Source organism: Oncorhynchus masou, chromosome 22, assembly GCF_036934945.1.
Source record: "Oncorhynchus masou masou isolate Uvic2021 chromosome 22, UVic_Omas_1.1, whole genome shotgun sequence".
Lineage (NCBI taxonomy): Eukaryota > Metazoa > Chordata > Actinopteri > Salmoniformes > Salmonidae > Oncorhynchus > Oncorhynchus masou.
Genome location: NC_088233.1, coordinates 8808226 through 8821543, shown reverse-complemented (window position 1 = coordinate 8821543; position 13318 = coordinate 8808226).

The window sequence follows — 13318 nt, the reverse complement described above, 5'->3', positions numbered from 1 at the left end:
CAACATCAAACTGTTTTAGAGACTTACAGACAAGGTCTGGTAGGGCTCCAGTCCCAACATCAAACTGTTTTACAGACTGACAGACAGGGTCTGGTAGGGCTCCAGTCCCAACATCAAACTGTTTTAGAGACTGACAGACAGGGTCTGGTAGGGCTCCAATCCCAGCAACATCGCAAACTGTTTTAGAGACTGACAGACAAGGTCTGGTAGGGCTCCAGTCCCAACATCATACTGTTTTAGAGACTGACAGACAGGGTCTGGTAGGGCTCCAGTCCCAACAGCAAACTGTTTTAGAGACTGACAGACAGGGTCTGGTAGGGCTCCAGTCCCAACATCAAACTGTTTTAGAGACTGACAGACATGGTCTGGTAGGGCTCCAGTCCCAACATCATACTGTTTTAGAGACTGACAGACATGGTCTGGTAGGGCTCCAGTCCCAACGTCAAACTGTTTTAGAGACTGACAGACAGGGTCTGGTAGGGCTCCAGTCCCAGCAACATCAAACTGCTTTAGAGACTGACAGACAGGGTCTGGTAGGGTTCCAGTCCCAGCAACATCAAACTGTTTTAGAGACTGATAGACAAGGTCTGGTAGGACTCCAGTCCCAGCAACATCAAACTGTTTTAGAGACTGACATACAGGGTCTGGTAGGGCTTCAGTCCCAACATCAAACTGTTTTAGAGACTGACAGACAAGGTCTGGTAGGGCTCCAGTCCCAACATCAAACTGTTTTAGAGACTGACAGACAGGGTCTGGTAGGGCTCCAGTCCCAACATCAAACTGTTTTACAGACTGACAGACAGGGTCTGGTAGGGCTCCAGTCCCAACATCAAACTGTTTTACAGACTGACAGACAGGGTCTGGTAGGGCTCCAGTCCCAACATCAAACTGTTTTAGAGACTGACAGACAGGGTTTGGTAGGGCTCCAGTCCCAACAGCAAACTGTTTTAGAGACTGACAGACAAGGTCTGGTAGGGCTCCAGTCCCAACGGCAAACTGTTTTTGAGACTGACAGACAGGGTCTGGTAGGGCTCCAATCCCAGCAACATCGCAAACTGTTTTAGAGACTGACAGACAAGGTCTGGTAGGGCTCCAGTCCCAACATCAAACTGTTTTAGAGACTGACAGACAAGGTCTGGTAGGGCTCCAGTCCCAACATCATACTGTTTTAGAGACTGGCAGACAGGGTCTGGTAGGGCTCCAGTCCCAACATCAAACTGTTTTAGAGACTGACAGACAGGGTCTGGTAGGGCTCCAGTCCCACCAACATCAAACTGCTTTAGAGACTGACAGACAGGGTCTGGTAGGGCTCCAGTCCCAGCAACATCAAACTGTTTTAGAGACTGACAGACAGGGTCTGGTAGGGCTCCAGTCCCAGCAACATCAAACTGCTTTAGAGACTGACAGACAGTGTCTGGTAGGGCTCCAGTCTCAGAAACATCAAACTGTTTTAGAGACTGACAGACAAGGTCTGGTAGGGCTCCAGTTATCCCTGTCAGAATAAGCAACAGAGGACTTGGAAACCATATCATCTCCTTTAGAAATGGCACAGTGGTTATTGTGAGTAACCTAATTTATGTTCCTTTAACCTCGCCTTCTACTGAGTTTATACAAACTGTCATCTCCTACTATTCTGATAGATTGGAGACGGTCAGAAAACATGGTTGTAACGTTAATAATTTGGTTGTTATTCCATTGGTCACCTCGAGGTAGATGCCCCAGGGTTAGAGTGGCCCACACTCATTGAATATGGTGCTTTTAAATGTTAGCGCAATCACAAGTCAAACCTTTCTCGTGAATGACCTCATTACTCAGCGCAAGTTTGATTGGATGTTTCTCTCACTGAAACATGGCTGTCATTTACATTTACACATTTAAGTCATTTAGCAGACGCTCTTATCCAGAGACCGACTGTCATCAGACTGTCGTGCTGCTCTTAGTGAAGCCCCTCCTCCATGGGCTACAGCTTTTCATACTTTATCAGAAACGCAAAAAAGAGTGGGTGGACAGTCTACATTTCTACTAATGCTCTCAGCTGTAAGGACATTTCGTTTGGTGACTTTAGGTCTTTAGAGCATCATACTATACTGTTTAAATGTCAGCCAACAGTACTGGCTATAACCCTGTATAGACCAGCAAAGCACTGACCCACTTTCTTTACTGATTTCTCTGAACTATTGTCTATTGTCCTTGAGAACTATGATAAAATCATTGTGTTGGGCATTTTTATATTCATGCTGACAAAGAGACTGACTCCAAGGCCATTGAATTAATGAATCTTTTGAGCTCTATGGATTTTATCCAACATGTTACTGGGCCCACCCATAACTGCGGCCATACTCTGGACCTGGTTATTACCAAGGGGCTTTCTACTGGGCCCACCCATAACCGCAGTCATACTCTGGACCTGGTTATTACCAAGGGGCTTTCTACTGGGCCCACCCATAACCACAGTCATACTCTGGACCTGGTTATTACCAAGGGACTTTCTACTGGGCCCACCCATTACCACAGCCATACTCTGGACCTGGTTATTACCAAGGGGCTTTCTACTGGGCCCACCCATAACCGCAGTCATACTCTGGACCTGGTTATTACCAAGGGGCTTTCTACTGGGCCCACCCATAACCGCAGTCATACTCTGGACCTGGTTATTACCAAGGGGCTTTCTACTGGGCCCACCCATAACCGCAGTCATACTCTGGACCTGGTTATTACCAAGGGGCTTTCTACTGGGCCCACCCATAACTGTGGCCAAACTCTGGACCGGGTTATTACCAATGGGCTTTCTATTGACAAATACTCTGTTGTTGATGTTGCTTTATCTGATCACCACTGTGGATTTATAGTACCTTGTTGCCCACAGCACAGGGTAATACAGAATACATTATTAAGTAACACTATCTTACCTTTGAAATTGATCCCGATTTTATTGAGTGCATATGAACAATACTCCACCACCTACTCTGCCTTTGTCTTAATAACAAATGAAGGGCAACCATTGATGCCATAGCTCCAGTAAAGTTCAAATTGGCCACATCCAAATGGAGAGCCTCTTGGATGAGTGAGGAAACTCATCAATTAAAGAGAAATTGCAGAAAGGCAGAGCAGAAGTGGAGAAAGTTAAATTTGCAGGTCCATTATGATATTCTGAGACAACAACTTAGCATATATAACAAGGAAATTAGAAATGCCAGACGGACTCATTATTCTAACTTGATCGCTATTAATCAGAATAATATGACAGTGCTCTTCTTGACCAGTGATGGCCTGATAAATACTACCACCGCAAACTAACGTGAACTTTCCTCCACATCTAAATGTGTTGAATTTGTGGCATATTTCAGAGATAAGACATTCGGCTGGTATCAGTCAAGCAAGACCTGATGAGAAGTTTAATGATATGTTCCCTAGTGTCAAGGCTGTGGGTGACTGGTGGAAGGAGTCAGGCGCAGGAGAGCTGAGATGTGTGGACAAGGTATTTAATACAAGATAACACCAGTATAAACACAATACTATGGTGCTGGAAAAATACCGGTACTACGAAATAAACGGGTGTAAATACAAAACCCGGCAACAATAATACCAGCCGTCAGATACAGCCTTACAATAAAACAAACATGCACACAAACATGGGGGAAACCAGAGGGTTAAATAATGAACATGTAATGGGGGATTTGAAACCAGGTGTGTAAAAACCAAAGACAAAATAAATGGCAAATGAAAAGTGGATCGGTGTTGGCCAGAAGGCCGGTGACATCAACCGCGGGTGCCGCTCGAACAGGGAGAGGGACCGACTCCAGCGAAAGTCGTGACACTACCCCCCCCCAGCAGTGCGCAGACACCAGCCTTAGGGATGACCCGGTGGGTGAGACGCAGGGAGATCCGGATGGAGACGGTGGAAATCCCGCAGCATCAAAAGGTCCAATACATCCTCCACCGGCACCCAGTATCTCTCCGTATGCCTCCCACTCCACGAGGTACTGAAAGCCCCTCGCCCGACGCCTCGAGTCCAGTATGGATCAGACTGCATACGCCGAGGCCCCCTCGATGTCCAGAGGGGGCAGAGAAACCTCCCGCACCTCAGACTCCTGGAGTGGACCAGCTACTACAGGCCTGAGGAGATAGACATGGAACAAGGAGTTAATACGGTAATCTGGGGGAAGTTGTAAACTGTAACAAACCTTGTTCACTCTCCTCAGGACTTTGAATCGCCCCACAAACCGTGGACCCAGCTTCGGGCAGAGCAGGCAGAGGGGCAGGTTTCGGGTCGAGAGCCAGACCCGGTCCACCGGGGCCTCACTGCGGTGGCGGTCTGCGCTGGCTTTCTGATGCCTCACGGCCCGCTGAAGGTGCACATGAGCGGCATCACACGTCTCCTCCGAGCGCCTAACCAGTCGTCCACCGCAGGATCCACGATCTGGCTCTGATGCCACGGCGCCAGAACCAGATGTTATCCCAGTACGCACTGGAAAGGGGAGAGGTTGGTAGAGGAGTGGCAGAGCGAGATCTGGGCCATCTCTGCCCAGGGTATGAACGCCGCCCACTCCCCCGGCCGGTCCTGGCAAAAAGACCTCAGAAACCTACCCACATCTTGGTTCACTTTCTCCACCTGCCCGTTACTCTCGTGGTGAAAACCTGAGGTAAGGCTGACCGAGACCCCCAGACGTTCCATGAACGTCCTCCAGACCCTTGACGTGAACTGGGGACCTCTATCAGATACTATGTCCTCAGGCACCCCGTAGTGCCGGGAAGACGTGTGTGAACAGGGCCTCCGCAGTCTGTAGGGCCGTAGGGAAACCGGGCAAAGGGAGGAGACGGCAGGACTTAGGAAACCGATCCACAAATAACCAGGATCGTGGTGTTGCCCTGTGAGGGAGGCAGATGCATCAGGAAGTCCACCGACAGGTGCGACCACGGCTGTTGTGGAGCGGGGAGGGGTTCTAACTTCCCTTGGCCTTGCACTGGGCACACACCGAGCAGGAGGAAACATAAACCCTCACGTCCTTAGCCAAGGTGGACCACCAGTACATCCCACTAAGACAGCGCACTATCGGACCGACGCCCGGATGACCAGAGGAGGGTGACGTGTGGGCCCAATAGATCAAACGGTAGCGGACAGCAAACGGAACATGCAGACGTCCAGCTGGACACTGGGGGGGAGTGGGGCATGTCCGCATCCAGCTCCCACACTACCGGTGCCACCAGGCAAGAGGCCGGGAGTGGGATCCATGGACCGCTCCTCTGTGTCATACATCAGTGCATCTGCCTTCGTGTTCTGGGAACCTGGTCCGTAGGACAGAGTGAAAACAAAACAGGTAAAGAACATGGCCCACCTTGCCTGGCGAGGGTTCAGTCTCCTCGCTGCCCGGATGTACTCCAGATTGCGGTGGTCCGTCCAGATGAGAAAAAGGTCTTTAGCCCCCTCAAGCCAATGTCTACACGCCCTGACGACAGCCAACAACTCCTGGTCCCCCAGGTCATAGTTTCGCTCCGCTGGGCTGAGCTTCTTCGAAAAGAAGGCACAGGGACGGAGCTTTGGTGGTGTACCCGAGCGCTGAGAGAGCACGGCTCCTATCCAAGCCTCGGACGCGTCAACCTCCATTATTTGTAAGTCGCTCTGGATAAGAGCGTCTGCTAAATGACTTAAATGTAAATGTAAATTATGAACGCCAAAGAGGGATCCGGATGAGCCAGCATGGGAGCTGAGGTAAACAGAGCCCTCAGCTGACCAAAAGCCCTGTCCGCCTCAGCTGACCATTGCAAACGCACCGGTCCCCCTTCAGCAGTGAGGTAATGGGAGTTGCTACCTGACCAAAGCCCCGGATAAACCTCCGGTAGTAGTTGGCAAACCCTAGAAACCACTGCACTTCCTTTACCGTGGTCGGAGTCGGCCAATTACGCACGGCTGAAATGGGGTCACTCTCCATCTCCACCCCTGAAGTGGAAATGCGGTACCCTAGGAAGGAGACGGACTGTTGGAAGAACAGACATTTCTCAGCCTTGATGTACAGGTCATGCTCCAACAGTCGACCAAGCATTCTGCGCACCAGGGACACATGCTCGGCGCGTGTAGTGGAGTATATCAGAATGTCGTTGATATACACCACTACACTCTGCCTGTGCATGCCCTGGAAAATCTACAAAAGCCTGGAAGACTGATGGAGCATTCATCAACCCGTACGGCATGACGAGGCACTCTTAGTGCCCTGAGGTGGTACTAAATGCCGTATTCCACTCGTCCCCCTCACGGATACCCACCCGGTTGTAAGCGCTCCTGAGATCCAATTTTGTGAAGAAGCGCGCCCCGTGCATTGACTCTATCGCACTGGCTATGAGAGGCAGCGGGTAGCTGTACCTCACAGTGATTTGGTTGATGCCTCGATAGTCAATCATCCTTCTACTTCACAAAAAAGAAACTCGAGGAGGCAGGAAGTGCTGCGTCTACCAGGAGATGTATCTCACCCCCCCGTCGATGGGGTGGGAATTGAGTCATCTTCTTTTTACCGAAGGCGAGAACCAAATCTGCATGTTCAGAGGGGATGCACATGATGGAGACCTGGTCTGGAATTTCCACCATAGTAGCACCGACGGAAACCCCTAAACACCTCCCGAGCACTTTCGTGACCCTGTGAGAGCCCTCTGTTGCCACGAAATAGTGGGGTCATGACAGGCCAACCAGGGTAGGCCCAGCACCATGGGAAATGCAGGAGAATCAATAAGGAAAAGATAGATACTCTCCTTGTGACCCTCCTGCGTAACCATGCCCAGTGGAGCAGTGGCCTCCCTAATTAGCCCTGACCCTGACGGTTGACTATCTAGGGCGCACAGGGAAGGGCATATCCACAGGAACAATGGGGATCCCTAAACTATGGGAAAATGAAAGGTCAATAAAATTCCCAGTTGCGCCTGATTCTACGAGAGAGAGAGAGAGAGAGAGAGAGAGAGAGAGAGAAAGAGAGAGAGAGAGAAGAGAGAGAGAGAGAGAGAGAGAGAGAGAGAGAGAGAGAGAGAGAGAGAGAGAGAGAGAGAGAGAGAGAGAAAGAGAGAGAGAAAGAGAGGGAGAGAGAGAGAGAAAGAGAGGGAGAGAGAGAGAGAGAGAGAGAGAGAGAGAGAGAGAAACTGAAACTACAAGCGCCTTATGCTGGGAATGCGGGGAAAACTCAGGAAAATTAATAAACAAAAACATGTGAGCCGAACGCCGCTCGAACAAGGAGAAGGACCGACTCCGGCGGAAGCAAAGGCACTATGGATTTATTTTCCCAGGTTGACTCAGACATGCTCAGTAAAGTGACATAACAACTTCAGCCTTCTACCTGCCTTTTTGCTCCTATCTCCATCACCTTCTTCAAAACAGTATTTAATTGCATATCTGAAGAAGTAAAAGCTGTTGTTAATCACTTTCTGTTCCCAGGCTCTTTCCCCACTGCACTAAAAACAGCCATGGTCATCCAGATTCTTCAGCTCTTAGCAATTTCCGGCCATTCTTCAACCTTCCATTCTTAAGCAAAATTCTGGAGAAATTTGTGTTCAAACAGCTAAATAATTTTTGTAGGTGCAAACTGTAGTTTTGAAAAATTCCCGTCTGGTTTTCGTGCCCACCACAGCACAGAGACAGCCTTATTTAAAGTGATAAATGATCTTAAGAGCAGCTCTCTGTCCTTAGACTTAAGTTCTGCATTCAACACTGTTGACCATGATGTCCTTCTGGACAGACTGGAGAGGTGGGTTAGGACCTATTTAACGGTTCAAGAGTTTTTTTGTCACCCTCTGGGAACATAACTCGGACAAAATATATATCACAAGGTTTGATTTTGGGTCCAGGACCTATTTGGTAAAAAACCTAGGTGTTATTTTAGATTCCGAACTAAATTTCAAATCACACATTAGGAATGTTACAACCTGAGGAATTACAACCTGAGGAACAATGCCAAGGTGCGACCATTTCTCTCTCTGTAAGAACCGACACTGGAGTAGAGAAGCAGGTACGGAGATTAAACATTTCATTTTGCACAGGCATGAAACAGGACAGGAACAGACATACGACAATTAATGCACAAGCGGGGAACAGAGCTGGGGAACAGACAGATATAGGGGAGGTAATAACACAGGTGATTTAGTCCAAATGAGTCCAGTGAATCCCTGATGCACGTGACGAGGGAAGCAGGTGTGCGTAATGCTGGGCAGCCTGGCCGCCTCGAGCGGGCGTAACACTCTCAAGCTGATACAGAGAGACTCATCCATGCTTTTATTACAAGCAGGCTTGACTATTGTAATGTTATCCTGTCTGGTATATCCAAGAAAACCATTAGTCAACTGCAAAACATACAGAATGCTGCAGCACGGGTCCTGACCAAGACCAGATGGAGAGCACACAATTACACAGGATTTAAGGTCTCTGCACTGGCTAACTGTGAGTTTTGAAAAATAATTTTATGATTCTTCTATTAGTTTTTAATTCAATCCATTATTGCGCACCCCAATACCTTTCTGACATGCTTTTAAGTTATGTACCCAGTAGGTCCCTCAGGTCCTCTGGTACTGTCCTTTTAACTATCCCAAAGCCTAGGACCAAGAGGACCAAGAGGCATGGAGAGACAGCCTTTAGTTATTATGCCCCCAGCCTGTGGAATAGCCACCAGAGAACCTGAAGAGGACCAAGAGGCATGGAGGGGCAGCCTTTAGTTATTATGCCCCCAGCCTGTGGAATAGCCGCCAGAGAACCTGAGGGGGACCAAGAGGCATGGAGGGGCAGCCTTTAGTTATTATGCCCCCAGCCTGTGGAATAGCCGCCAGAGAACCTGAGGAGGACCAAGAGGCATGGAGGGGCAGCCTTTAGTTATTATGCCCCCAGCCTGTGGAATAGCCGCCAGAGAACCTGAGGGGGACCAAGAGGCATGGAGAGACAGCCTTTAGTTATTATGCCCCCAGCCTGTGGAATAGCCACCAGAGAACCTGAAGAGGACCAAGAGGCATGGAGGGGCAGCCTTTAGTTATTATGCCCCCAGCCTGTGGAATAGCCGCCAGAGAACCTGAGGAGGACCAAGAGGCATGGAGGGGCAGCCTTTAGTTATTATGCCCCCAGCCTGTGGAATAGCCGCCAGAGAACCTGAGGGGGGCTGAAACTGTGGACATATTTTAATGTTAAAACACATATTTTTAGCTTTGCTTTTCCCTTTCAGTCTTTCAGTTTGTGTCATTCCTTTGTTTTTATCTTATGTTTGTTGTGTAGTAAATATTTCAGCTTTTATTTTCATTTTTTAAATTGGTTGTCTTCTGTAAAGCACGTTGCGTTACATTCCATGTCTGAAATGTGCTGTATAAATAAAGCTTGATTTGATTTGAATGGAGAGAGAGAGAGAGAGAGAGAGAGAGAGAGAGAGAGAGAGAGAGAGAGAGAGAGAGAGAGAGAACGTTCTCCGCTGAGTTTATAAAACTGTAAACAGAGCAGCGTGGTAGGTGTATTTTATGTACAATGTTGTCAACAGAATTAGGTGGCTGTTACTCCGGTCTCGGTTGCAGAATTCATCCTTTTGACAGCAGTACTAGAGTGGTTTTAATCTACACTTATTTCCTTCATTTGGTGATTGGAATTTAGGCTGTGACAAAGAAAAGGCAGCAGAGAGTCCTACAGTATGTTCTATCGGGGTTATTTGTAACTATGGCAATTATTTTGTCAAACAGATTGTCAAACAGATTATGAACCCAAAAGTGTAAGTTTGATTCTAGAGAGGTGACAAAAAAATATACAAATAATTTGGTTAGATGTAGGTGGAAGATTTATGTCATTTTGCCTTCCGGAGATTTTATTAGCAATTGACTTCATTTAGTCTGATAAATGATTTTTCTTAAATAAGGGGCTAAAGTAAAGGGTAATTCATGTCCTTGTCAGCAAGAACCCTGTTATTCACGTACAGTGTTTTATTATGCCACTATTTCCCAGTGTTGCTAGTTTCATCCCAGTCTGATATGCTTACTGGTGTCTTTGAAAATGAGTTCAAAGAGGCTATGTCTTTTTGCAGTCATTCATGGACAGTTTTGAATATGTCCTACAAATAAGCATTGGATATGAAATGCTCCAGGTCTAGAATATAATTGTTGACATATTAGCACTGTGCACATGCTAGGCAGAGATGGTAGGGGGACCCATAAACGTATAAATGCATAATATTGTCTCTATGTAGAGTAAGATGAGTTCAAGATTCTTCAACTAGTCGGCATAAACCAAATGAAAATGGATATTTATTTGATTTTTCATAAAGGTTGGGTGATTTTGAGAAATTAATTTTTATAACAAGAATACTTTCAAACACCCAGAACTTGGGAAACGTAGATCATGGGTGGAAAACATAGATCATGGGTGGGAAACATAGATCAAGGGTGGATAACATAGATCATGGGTGGTAAACATAGATCAAGGGTGTCCAACCTTCCTGGTGTCACACCTGCTCCTGCCACGCCCTCTAGTGCTCATCTGGTGTCTCCTTGACCTGCCGCTACTCCCGCAGTATACTCTCTCTCTCTCCCTCTCTGTGTGTGTGATTGTGTGGGCAGAGACAGGTGTGCTGGAGTCAGAGAAGATCCCCCACCAGCTGCAACCTGTTCCATAATCAAGACCTCTATAAATACTCAGTCCTGCCACTTCCACACTGTCAGATCGTAATCTCTGCCCAGTCAGTACATGTATCTAGCTGTTTGTTCCTGTTGTGCCTGGTTTCCCTTGCCTGATGCTGTTTTTCTCTTGGCTACAGTTCTGCCCTCTCTGACTCTGGTCCCTGTCTCCAGTCCGACATCTCATCAGTCCTGCAACTCTGTCCTGGATTCCCCACTCTGCACTCGCTTGGATTCCCCTCCGGACCTGCTTACCCTGTCTCAACCCCTCTCGCTCCAGCCTCAGCCTCCTCACCTGGTTTCTTGCAACCCGCCTGAGCTTCCCCTGGCCTGCACTCAATCTTCCCCTCGTGTTTCAATAAATACCTTGGTTCACCTGTTCCGCTCCGCGTGACACCCGGAGAGCAAGCAGGATTTTATTACAGCCTTATTACCAAATTACAAAATGTTTGTGTCCTTACCTTGAAAGCAGTCTATGGACAAGGAGACTGCAATCTATGACTTGGTTACCCACTGCCATCAACCATTCATATGAGTATTTCCTGTGCAGTGTCTTCACATTGACCTTCCCACTGTTTCTTCCATCAGCCAGTCTCCACATCTTCATTACTGTCTGAAAAAAGTGTCAAACCACCTAATAAATATGTTTAAAAAAATATCAGCATACTTTTAAAATGTAATCCCCAAATAAATCTCAAAGTAACAAAGTCGTTGAATTTTGAGTGTTCATTTAATGTTCAAAGCATTCTGAATAAACCTGAACTGTGTGTTTTTACCACCCTGGTCACAGGCCAGCAAATGAGCTTTAAAAAAGTACAATTTTCCTGGGGGAGTACCCCCAGACTCTCACTCAACTTTCTTCAAAAGTTGGCAGCACTGAATTAGGAGGACAAACAAAGTAGACCTAAACTGATCGTAGTCTGAAGCTTCAATTTTGCTTTAATTCTTAAACATGTTATATTTTTTTTGTAGCAAAGCTTTTAATCATCAAATGCATGAATGAATTACAGAATAGCTAGCTTAACTAATTGGGGCGGCAGGGTAGCCTAGTGGTTAGAGCGTTGGTCTAGTAACTGAAAGGTTGCAAGTTCAAATCCCAGAGCTGACAAGGGACAAATCTATCGTTCTGCCCTTGAACAGGCAGTTAACCCACTGTTCCTAGGCCGTCATTGAAAATAAGAATTTGTACTAGTAAAATAAATAGTGTGCAAGCACAACTGGCCGGCAGATGCCACTGTTATTATTAATTTATCTGTTATCTGCATCCCACTGGCCTATATGCAGCCGGCTATACGCTCCTGTCTCCCCGGCGACCGACTCATACATAAAACATCGTCCATTCAGGCGTGAAAGGTTATCGAAATCCTCCCCTTAACTAGGTTTAATGGAGAGCCATAGGTGGAAAAACCATGGAATAATATGCGTATTTTCTTAGGAATGGATCCACATTTTCAGAATGGTTACCTTGAGTTACATGGAGGAGGGTCGTCCTTTTTCAATTTCAGTCCAGGGGAGGTTTTAGTATATTGTATCTAGGGGAGGGTTTAGTATATTGTATCCAGGGGAGGGTTTAGTATATTGTATCTAGGGGAGGGTTTAGTATATTGTATCTAGGGGAGGGTTTAGTATATTGTATCTAGGGGATGGTTTAGTATATTGTACCTAGTCCAGGGGAGGGTTTAGTATATTGTATCTAGGGGAGGGTTTAGTATATTGTATCTAGGAGAGGGTTTAGTATATTGTACCCAGGGGAGGGTTTAGTATATTGTATCTAGGAGAGGGTTTAGTATATTGTATCTAGGGGAGGGTTTAGTATATTGTACCTAGGGGAGGGTTTAGTATATTGTATCTAGGGGAGGGTTTAGTATATTGTATCTAGGGGAGGGTTTAGTATATTGTACCTAGTCCAGGAGAGGGTTTAGTATATTGTATCTAGGGGAGGGTTTAGTATATTGTATCTAGTCCAGGGGAGGGTTTAGTATATTGTATCTAGTCCAGGGGAGGGTTTAGTATATTGTACCTAGTCCAGGAGAGGGTTTAGTATATTGTATCTAGGGGAGGGTTTAGTATATTGTATCTAGGGGAGGGTTTAGTATATTGTACCTAGTCCAGGAGAGGGTTTAATATATTGTATCTAGGGGCGGGTTTAGTATATTGTATCTAGGAGAGGGTTTAGTATATTGTACCTAGTCCAGGAGAGGGTTTAGTATATTGTATCCAGGAGAGGGTTTAGTATATTGTATCTAGTCCAGGAGAGGGTTTAGTATATTGTATCTAGGGGAGGGTTTAGTATATTGTATCTAGTCCAGGAGAGGGTTTAGTATATTGTATCCAGGAGAGGGTTTAGTATATTGTACCTAGTCCAGGAGAGGGTTTAGTATATTGTATCCAGGAGAGGGTTTAGTATATTGTATCTAGTCCAGGAGAGGGTTTAGTATATTGTATCTAGGGGAGGGTTTAGTATATTGTATCTAGGGGAGGGTTCAAAATGTTGTATCTAGTGGAGGGTTTAGTATATTGTATCTAGGGGAGGGTTTAGTATATTGTATCTAGGGGAGTGTTTAGTATATTGTATCTAGTCCATGAGAGGGTTTAGTATATTGTATCTAGGGGAGGGTTTAGTATATTGTATCTAGTCCAGGAGAGGGTTTAGTATATTGTATCTAGGGGAGGGTTTAGTATATTGTATCTAGGGGAGGGTTCAAAA